A 10,795-nucleotide genomic window follows, 5' to 3' on the forward strand; every position below is an offset into this window, starting at 1 on the left:
AATAATAGGAGAAGGAAAGATGTGGACGAGAGAAATCTTCAGAGAGCCACGAAGATTGTTCGAAGGCCAGTCATAAATCAAATGGATGCTTTCTCTGTTTTATCATACAGATACCTTCTGCTTTCCACATGCACAATAAGTTCTTGAAGAAAATAAACTCTTAGGGTATGTTGTGTCAGTATAAAATCATCCGTTTCTTTAACTGACTTAAAATCAAAGTTTGCCATTGTGTGCACAAGGCGAACTCAGAAAAGTTTAATCTACTGTCTGTTGAAATCACTTCCACTTGTTGTCTTTACTTTTGCTTACTTAAAATTAAAGCTGCTTAAGCTCGAAGTTTGTTATAGTGTGTTTAAAACAATTAATAAAGAGGAATTGAGAACAGTTTTACTTTTTGTCTGTTAAAATTACTGTCAATACTGACTTTATACTTTATACAATACTGCAAAAAATTACTGCCGCTGAATGTCGTTGTTTATTTTGACTTCTTAGTATCAGAAAAACTTACAATCAAAGTTTGTCATAGTGTGTATAAAACTATCAAAAGAGGGGATTTGAATATAGTTTAACTTATTGTTTGCTGAAATTACTGTCACTTACTTTCATTGCTTACTTTGACCTAATCAAAATTAGAGTATGTGTAAAATCAAAGTTTGTGTATAAGACAATTAAAGAAGGGAAGCGAAGAATAATGTCAAGCCAATAAAAAAAAAATCAAAAATTCCAATTCGATGAAAACTTGAATTCCTTATTTTCACTCTCATGAAAAGCAATTTAAATATGAGATACACTCATTTATTGTAGATATGACGACGCGTTCTGTTTAGCTGCTTTTTCGTATCTTCTTCTTAAAATATTTGGAATAAACGAAAAATTCTTTTGATGTATGCCTCTAAGGGGTTGAGGAAATCGAAGATGAATCGCAGGGAATCAGGCATCGGAGTTATTCAAATATGACATTAAACCCCAGAAACCAACTTTTCAAAAGATCATTGTGTGATATTATCTTATCAAAAGATACATGTGTTGCATCGTTATGTATGTGACGATTCTGTTTTTGTCAAAAATTGCACTTTTTTTTTAGTATTGTGGCTACTATGGGCTAGAGTTTGTTCTTTGCTATTCATTACATACTTGAACTTTAAGCTGACTTGACGAGTCTATCTCTTATATTTGGCAAACTTCTTTGCAACTGACGTCTTCATATGGTTTTACTCTAATCTCATTTATAGCTTTAACCTAAGATCACGACGCCATTCATCATTTTATATATGAAGATGCAGTTTCAGTCCAAAAATGGATTTAATTTTTAATATTAGTGTGTTAATACAAAATACTCTAGATATAGCGATTTTTTAAAATGAGTTAAAATTTTTTTTTTTTAATCTATGGTGTTTCAGTAATCCACTAGCAGTAGATGGGAAAAGGCGTCCATGCAAAAAAGGAATTTTTCGTATTCTTCTAGCCAGGGAACTGTAAGCTCCCGGTGTAAAATTTTAAGCCATGATAATTCCAGTTGTGTAATTTTTGTTTCGATTCAACGCAATTTTTTAGGGGTTTCTTGTAACTGTTCTCAATTTCCTCAAATTTTGTTTTGAGTTAAGATTTTACAACTGAAACTAATCGAAATAGCAGTTACCGTACTAAATCAGCTATAAGTTGTAATTTTTTCTCACTGGCTAACTTTTATTAGAACGATTTCTTTTTATTTTTGGTTACTTTGGGCCGTTGGTCCTTCATTACATGTTGCAGATACTGCTGCAACAATGATTATACCAAAAATCTTTTTTTTTTGGGAATTGATATATCCCTAATATTTGGATTTTTACTGGTGAACAGCTTTGTCAAATTTCACTAGTTAGTTTTGCTTATTTATTTCATATTTCAAGTTTGCAATACTGGCGAAACTATGTTGCGACTCTAACTTTATAATTTTGAAACAACCATAGGGAGAATATGTATTTTCAATTCCAAATAGACCAAATTTGGGTCCAAGGCACAAACAAAATGCTTTTGTTTCAATGTCCTTGATTCTTTAAATTAGCTATAATTGAACACTTGAAATTTTTACAAAAAAAAATTGTAGAAATATTTTCCCATGCCCAATATGAAACCTGAATGGATAAAGAACCCTTTACAAAATAAAGCCCTAAGAATCCTTAAACTTGTTATTCCATCACCTATTGAACTTCCAAATAAGTCTTCTACAGCATCTTTATATACTTATCTAGATATACCTTCAGTGTCTCAACAATTTACTTTTGGAGCAATTCTTTTCAAATTCAATTATGACATTAAGAAATTACCACCATATTACCTCAATCAAAGTTTGTTATCCCAATCACAAGATTTACATAATTATAACACTCGAAAAAAAAGAGTATTGACAAGTGTAGTACTCAGAGATCTAAATTCGCTCTGTCTGTGTCAATAGCCCGGTGCTTTGATGCTCACAAGGATCTTATTGCTAAATTTTCATCTATCCATTAAATTAAAATAGAAAAAAAAAGTTTTTTAAATGAAAGTAAGGAGCCACATTAAAACTTAAAACGAACAGAAATTACTCAGTATATGAAAGGGGCTTTTCCACCTCAACGCCCCGCTCTTTACGCCAAAGATTGACTCTTTTTCTCAACTCTACTTTTTAAAACATTAAAAAACTTTAGCGTAAAGAGCCGGGCGTTGAAGAGGAAAAGTCCCTTTCATATACGGAGTAATTTCTGTTCGTTTTAAGTTTAAATGTTGCTCCTTACTTTCATTTAAAAAAACTTGTTTTTTTCTATTTAATTTCTGGACGTTTTTGAATTAATGCATGTTTTGATCTTGGCTCTCCGCACATAAATAATTAAAATAAAATTTGCATATTAATTAATTGCAATTATCGGAAAACTTTGAGAAAAAGGAGTGAAGGAGGAGGCCAAGCTTCCCTCCAATTTTTTGATTACTTAAAAACTAATTACTTAATTACGTCTTCATTGGTAAAAATTATACGTAACTTACGAATCAAGTTACGTAACGAACTTCTATATTCGTATGTTTTTATTGCGTATATGAGGGGGTTCAACCCTTGTCAATACCTCGCTCTATACACTAAAGCTTAAATGTCCCATTTAAGCTTTAGTGACTTTGAGCTTTAAGCTTTAGAACTTAAATCACACTCTGAATCACAAAGGCTGTGGAATAAATAGTTGAAATTACTAAAAATACTTTAGCATAAAGAGTGAAGTATAACGAGGAGGTAAACCCCTCATATGCGTGATAATTTTTGTTCGTTTTAAGTTTTAATGCTGTTCCTTACTTTCAGTTGAAAAAACTTTTCATATTTATTTTTTCATAGTTTTTTCAAACAATGCTAGAAAATCCCGCGCCCCCTTCATTGAAATTCTCTTCCCCATGAAAATTTCCTCCATGGAAATATCCTCCCACGTAACCCCCTCCTCAAATATCCCCCCTAAACCAAAAAATCCCCCTGAAAACGTCTGTACACTTCCCAGTAACCATTACTATATGTAAACACAGGTCAAAGTTTGTAACTTGCAGCCCCTCCCACAGGGACTGCGGGAGAGTAAGTCGTCCCTAAAGACATAGTTATTACGTTTTTCGACTGTGGTGAATAAACTGGCTATCTCAGAATTTTCATCCGGTGACTTTTGGGAAAAAATTAGTGTAGGAGGGGGCCTAGGTGCCCTCCAATTTTATCGGTCACTTAAAAAGGGCACTAGAACTTTTCATTTCCGTTAGAATGAGCCTTCTCACGACATTTTAGGACCACTCAGTCGATACGATCACACCAGGGGAAAAAAAATTAAATAAACACGCATCCGTGATCTGTCTTCTGGCAAAAAATGCGAAATTCCACATTTTTGTAGATAGGAGCTTGAAACTTCCACAATAAGGTTCTCTGATACGCTGAATCTGATGGTGTGATTTTCGTTAAGATTGTATGCTTTTTACGGGGTTTTCCCCCCTATTTTCTAAAATGAGCAAATTTTCTCAGGCTCGTAACTTTCGATGGGTATAACTGATCTTGATGAAACTTATATATTTAAAATCAAAATTAAAATGCGATTCTTTTGATGTAACTATTGGTATCAAAATTCCACTTTTTAGAGTTCCAGTTACTATTGAGCCGGGTCGCTCCTTACTACAGTTCGTTACTGCGGACTGTTTGACTACAGTTCGTTACCACGAACTGTTTGAAAAGGAAACTTAAATTTCATATAGCTCAGGATTATTTTTAGTTAGGCATATTTTTAATCAGGCAAAATTATAATTTCATATTTTAAAGGACCTCATAACTCAGATCTCTTATTATAAATCTCAACCAGATCCAGCGTCATTGGGGGGGGGGGGGGGGCAGTGGGGGCGGGACCGGAAATCTTAGAAAATACTTAAGCGGAAAGATCAGGATGAAACTAGATGGGAAGAATAAAAATCTGTCTAAGATACGTGACTGACATAACCGGACCAGATCTGATCTCTTTTGTGGAGTTGGGGAGGGGGGTAATTTTGAAAATTGAGGGATTTGTAACTTACGAAAGGGTGACCAGATCCTAATGAAATTTGATATTTAGAAGGACCTTGTGCTTTAAAGCTTTAATTTTGAATTCCGACCAGATCCTCTGACATTGGGGGGAGTTGGAGGGGGAAACCAGAATTCTAGGAAAACGTGAAAATTGGGGTATTTTTATCTTACGAATAGGTGATCGGATCTTAATGAAACTATATATATATATATATATATAAATATATATATATATATATATATATATATTAAGGTAAGCTGGCTCATTAAATAGGAAATATATATTTCTAAGCTGGCTCATTTGACTTGAAATTGAAGGGGCTAGTGCCTCTGTTAATAGTCAAAAGTGATTAGAGATCATAATTCCCAAAAACACATCCAAACATAATTCCTTTCCCACATCCAGAATTTCCCTAAATACTATAAAAATTTTAAAATAGCCATTTTGTTCAGCGTAAATAAAAGGTCTGGAAACAATATCTTTGAGGATGAAGACCCAAACCCCTTCACAGCCCTAAGGGTAAGGGTCTAAAGATCTGCCCAAAGGGCGTATAAAGTTCTTATAGAAAAGATGGTTGTATACATCTTGAAATACGCTCATTCGATTGGTAACCACAAGTTCAAGTACTCTTTTAAAGATTTGCAGTGATCGGAAGGTGGATCCTCCCCTCATATCTCGTATTTTTCTGAAATGTATCTGATGGAAATTTTTAAATGGCTTATTCGATCATTCGATGGTGCATTTGATGAAAAATCAAAAGGGCCTTTTACAATAGTCAAAAGTAAGTGTAAAGCAACAAGCCCCTCCCCCTTCCTAGCCCATCAATTCTCAAAACCCACATAATCAAAATTTTTAGGCACCCAGTTATATTGCAACGGCATATAAGTTTTTCATGGAAAAGGTGGTGTTTTAAACTCTGGAGGGGGCTTATCTCTATTTGTTCTTTATACAAGTGTTTGGAGTATTAGCTAATCTAGTCTTGAAGAGTGGATATATATCCACTATATATATATATATCCTCCCTTTTGGGGAGAAAGTGGAAAGGTTATATCTATGTAGGCACAAATTTCTTAGCAGGGGTATTTAAGTTTGATTCACTGTTAATAGTAAATCGAATATCTCCTTCGTTCTTAACAGGGAAGATTGGATGGTTTGATAAAAAACAAAAGCAACAAGGATTCATTTTGCTGATGTGAATGAATTGGCAATTCTTATTACTTAATTCAAGATTCCATAACTTATTACCCCTTTTTTCCAATTAAGACAAGCCGAAACATTAGTTAAGACAGGGTTTAAGTGTGAAAATAAAAAAAACAAGTTTTTTAACTGAAGGTAAGGAGCAAAATTAAAACTTAAAACGAACAGAAATTACTTCGTATATGAAAGGGGCTGCTTCCTCACCAACATCCCGCTCTTGACGCTAAAGTTTGACTCTTTCTCTCAACTCTTCTTTTTAAAACAGTAAAAAATGGTGTCATTTTCGTTAAGATTCTACGACTTTTAAGGGGTGTTTCCCCCTATTTTTTCTAAATAAGGCAAATTTTCTCAGGCTTGTAACTTTTGATGGGTAAGACTAAACTTGATGAAACTTATATATTTAAAATCAGCATTAAAATGCGATTCTTTTGATGTAGCTATTGATATCAAAATTCAATTTTTTAGAGTTTTGGTTACTATTGAGCCGGATCGCTCCTTACTACAGTTCGTTACCACGAACTGTTTGACATATATGAATACTCAGGGGACATTTCTATATACCGAAAACGTGGCAATTCTGGTCGGATGTATTTTCTCACCATCATCAAGACAGCCAGGAGCTTTTTTTAAAGGCCTTTTTTCGCGTCAACCAGCTGGTTTAACCAATGACAGCTTTGGTTTAACCAGCTTGAATGTTTAACGCGAAAACGGAAAAAATTACATATGGTTGAGCTCAAACAAAACTGGTTCGCGAAAACACTCTTTTTACTTGTCGGTTTGGGCAAAAAATTTCAAACATAAAACATCCGTATAGTGTTAAGAGTGTCATTCTATTATAATTAAATGATTTAGCACTGGCTTAATTTCCTCCGGATTTAACATATTTCACATTAGTTTGAGGTCAGAGAGAATTGAAAAATGATCTAGCATACTCTCTGGTATATTTGAAGAGATAGGAAGGTTCTGATTTAGTGGAATCTTTGGTTAAATTGTTCAGGTAATATATTGGAAAATGTTGTATTCATACTGTAAAAGCAAAATTATCTATAAAAAAGTCCTAAATGATAAGACTTTAGCTTTGTTGAGCTACCCTAAACAGAGGATAAAATTCTAGTTTGACTTCTTTTTGTTTTGATTTGGAATTCTACTAGCCTACCAGGCTATATATTAAATTTCCATTCAAATTCCAGTTTAGCTACTTTTTGCTATCTTTGATTGGGGTTATGTTAGGTGAATGAAACTTTCAGTGATTAATCCATAGCTAAAAACATACTCTGAGAAGCTATTGCTAAGCTTATGTGATAACCCTCTTCTGTTTTTAAATCTGGGAATTTTGCATACTGGACTGGTCTGTAACTATTAAAATTTTGGTAAAACAACATCTAACCTTAATTTTCAGCAAGCAGTTTCTGTTTCTCTGGTTTTAGCTCTGAAAATGCAATTCTTGTTATTTGAGTAGAATTTTAAGCCATATCAGTGTTTCGTATTTAAATATAGAGAAATGTATATCCTGAAAGTTTCCAAATCTTGGAAACTTCATAAATTGAAATTGAGCAAAGTTATGACACTAAAAACGCTTTTTTCTTGTCATTTAAGTAGAAGATTTATTTTGCAAGGGTTTCACTTTTATAACACAAGCGTTTTTAAGGGTGTGGACCAAATATTGAGATTTCCAACTGTCATTATCACTAACCAGCAATTCTACAGGATTTAATCCTTATTTCATTAGACAATGTGAATTAAGGTAATTTAAGGCAAACATTTTTAAGAGAGAGAAAGAGTAGAGTTGGATGCTCCAAAATACTTTCCCATGATATAGTTTCATCTCTAGACCCATCCCTAAAAGTTTCATTTTCCTAACCTAAACCTTTTTCAAGATAATACAAATTTATCTAAACTAGAATTTTACCAAACAGAAGTTTAACCTAATAATTTGTAATAACATATTGTTCAGGCTAGCCTTTGCAATCCCTACAAATTTTGACTGTTCACAATAAAGCACTATTACAGGCTTAGCCTAACAAAAGAAAATAGCAAACTGCTTAATCCTAATAAAAAAAAATCCAAAGGACTTTATATTTCTTCAATACAAAATATATACTAAATTTTTGTTTTCAGTAGAATACTGGTTAAGTATAAACCAGCAAATGTTTAAGAATTTTTTGAGGGGGGACAGCTGCCTAAAATTAACAAAATATTTCTGATAAGCACAAAAATATAACAAATTAAGCTAAACTAGGAAAATAGTTTTTTTCTCACTGACAGTTACCATAACACATAATGTGTTGTAAGATTTTTGCAGTACTTGTGCATTATAGCCACCACATTCAAGTTCTATTGAGAAGTTTAGTTTGGCTAATGTTAATGATATAAAATAAAAAATGATGAATATATAAAACTTTATCAACAAAATTATGAAAACCACAACAAAGAATCCTGGAATTTGTAAATCAGCATCATATCTAAATATACTGTATCTTACATTGTGATAGATTGTTTTAACGCCCTACTGTACAGGGGTAAATATTTAAATTATGTATCATAGGCAATTATCTGAAGAGTAATCTATTAAAAGTCTCCTGAGCTAACTAGGGAAGTTTTTTCTTTCTTTTTTACTTGCTTTAGCCTGTATCCAGTTCCTGATTGCCATTTAAATTCCATATTCATAGTTAAATAACATAAGCCTTTGTATATAGACTATACCTTGTTGCTAATTTTTCTGGGCATAGAATGTTTGATTTGGTAAAGCCCTAGAGAAGGACCTGAAGAGAAAGGAACATAATAAAAAAAAAAATTCATGCTTCATAATTTTTAGAATAATAGCTGGTAACACATTTTATATTCAACTTTGCTCTACTTTACCCCTCAATCCTCCCAATATAAAAATGTATTGCTGAAATTTCCTATTTTCCATTTGTTTTGTCAATCTGTCTCTCTAACTTCATCCCATGTAGCTGTAAATTAAACAAATGTGACAAACAATAACTAGAAAAACAGGTGACAGGAGGTTAAATGCATTGAAAATATGAAATTTGAGCCATATTTCTGCACATTGGGAGGGGGATTGAGATAAAGCATAGCCTAACTTAATGATTTTCTCTTGCTATGTAGGGTAATTGGAAGGTCACTTGTATATCATGCTGTCCTTTTCAGTTTTAGTTGGATAGAAAAAATCCAAAGAAAGTCCCCTTTGAAAAGATAGGAGCCACAAAGTGAGATTGTATTTGTCAAAGCTTGGAGGTTTGTCCCTTCTGTCTGTTTAAACAAAACAGAATCTTAATTGAAGCTTTGTTCATTTCTATCTTAAGGGTGCTCAACAATTATGATATAAGGTACTTTTCTTTATTCAATTGTCTTCTTTGTTGTCTAAAAGACTTTTTTTTAATCTAGATGTTTCATAAATTGCTCATTTTTACCACAAGTTCATTTGACCTACTTTGAAATCCCTGGTCTTAAAATTACACTTGACTTTGTTAAAGCTAGGAGACATAGACCTTGTGTTTGTTTAAAGAAAGTGAATAAACATTAGTAATTTGTATTGCACTAAAGCCCTAGGGCCATCACAATTCCAAACAAAAAAGAAACTTCACTTTAGAATATTCAACATTGTCTAACATAACAGAAACAAAGAAGAAAAATTATAAAATTTTACTTCTGCACTCTACTGTCAACATGAGAAATTGTCCAAAATTTTAAAATCTTGCAAAACATTCATCCCTCATCACATTCACCAGCCATCTCTCATCAAACCTACACTTCATTTCTCATCTCACTCAATCCTACAAATGCATCAAATGACCCACTCTCTCATTAGTGCTTCCATAGATATGGTCAAAGTAAGAGCCATCTTGCTTACATTTTATTATATCTAGAAGTTTTCTGTAGCTAAGTCAGTACTTAAATATTTCATACACCTTTGCAAACAACCTTAAGATGGTAAAATAGGTTGGATTATCCAAATTTTTAGTTACCACAATATATTTCAATCATTATTGTAATATAAAGGGCAGCCAATAGTAAAGGACCTGAATAAATATTTTAAGGTAATTAAAAAGGTTTATTACTCAAAAACTTGATAAAACTAAAAGGGACTTCTTAATGATTGATTACTTTAAAATATCTACATTATACACAACAATAAACCTTTGCTATAAAGGAAAAGTCAGTAAGGCCCAAAATCTATTCGATACTAATTGTGGTTTGAGACAGTTTGCTGAATGTCTAAATGATTTTAGATAGTAATGAAGATAAAATGTGGGCAAACTCAACACCAATATGCAAGTAAGTAAATATGGCAGCACTGACACATCAAGGTCTAAACTGGCAGTGCTAATTTCCACTTTGTGACCCTTTGGCCAAGAATTGCAATTAAGGGCTGGGGGCCAGAAATCTTGTGCTTTTGTACACCCTCCCTGCTTACCTTTTGTATATTTCTCCATTTGCCTATTTAGAGCTGGTTTAGATCTGTCTAACATCACTGACCCCCATTTAAATAAAATAAACAGACAATACTTGGAATCAAACCTGTACCCCATGGACAAATGATTTCTTACTAAGAGTGCTTTCCACTTAGCCAAGAATATTATTACGACCAGAGTAGAACAACTATTAAAAAAAAAAATATTGAAAAAAAAAAACAAGATGGATTTGCAGCCATTTTCACTAATCTTCAATACACATTGTATTTTACTTAGACAAGTTATTGTAAGGCAGGTGTCAACAAAGCTCCAGCAGGGATTGCTTTACTTAAGATGCAAACTAGCATCGTGAATACTTAGCTGGTAAAAACCAAATACACTAGCAATGCCAGGAATTAAACCTGTACCCCTTGGACAAAGGATTCCCAAACCAGAGTGCCAACAACTTAGCAAGGAACACAAATGTGACCAGAGAACTATTATTTAAAAAAAGAAATATTGAAAAAAACTCAATTCATGGTTGTTGCCATTTTCTCTACTGTCCCATAAACAATATATTTTATTCAGACAAATTAATTTTAAGACAGGTATCAACAAAACTCCATCAGGGATTGTATTTACTTAAGATACAACAAGCAATGTGATTGCATAGCT

Source organism: Artemia franciscana, chromosome 13, assembly GCF_032884065.1.
Source record: "Artemia franciscana chromosome 13, ASM3288406v1, whole genome shotgun sequence".
Lineage (NCBI taxonomy): Eukaryota > Metazoa > Arthropoda > Branchiopoda > Anostraca > Artemiidae > Artemia > Artemia franciscana.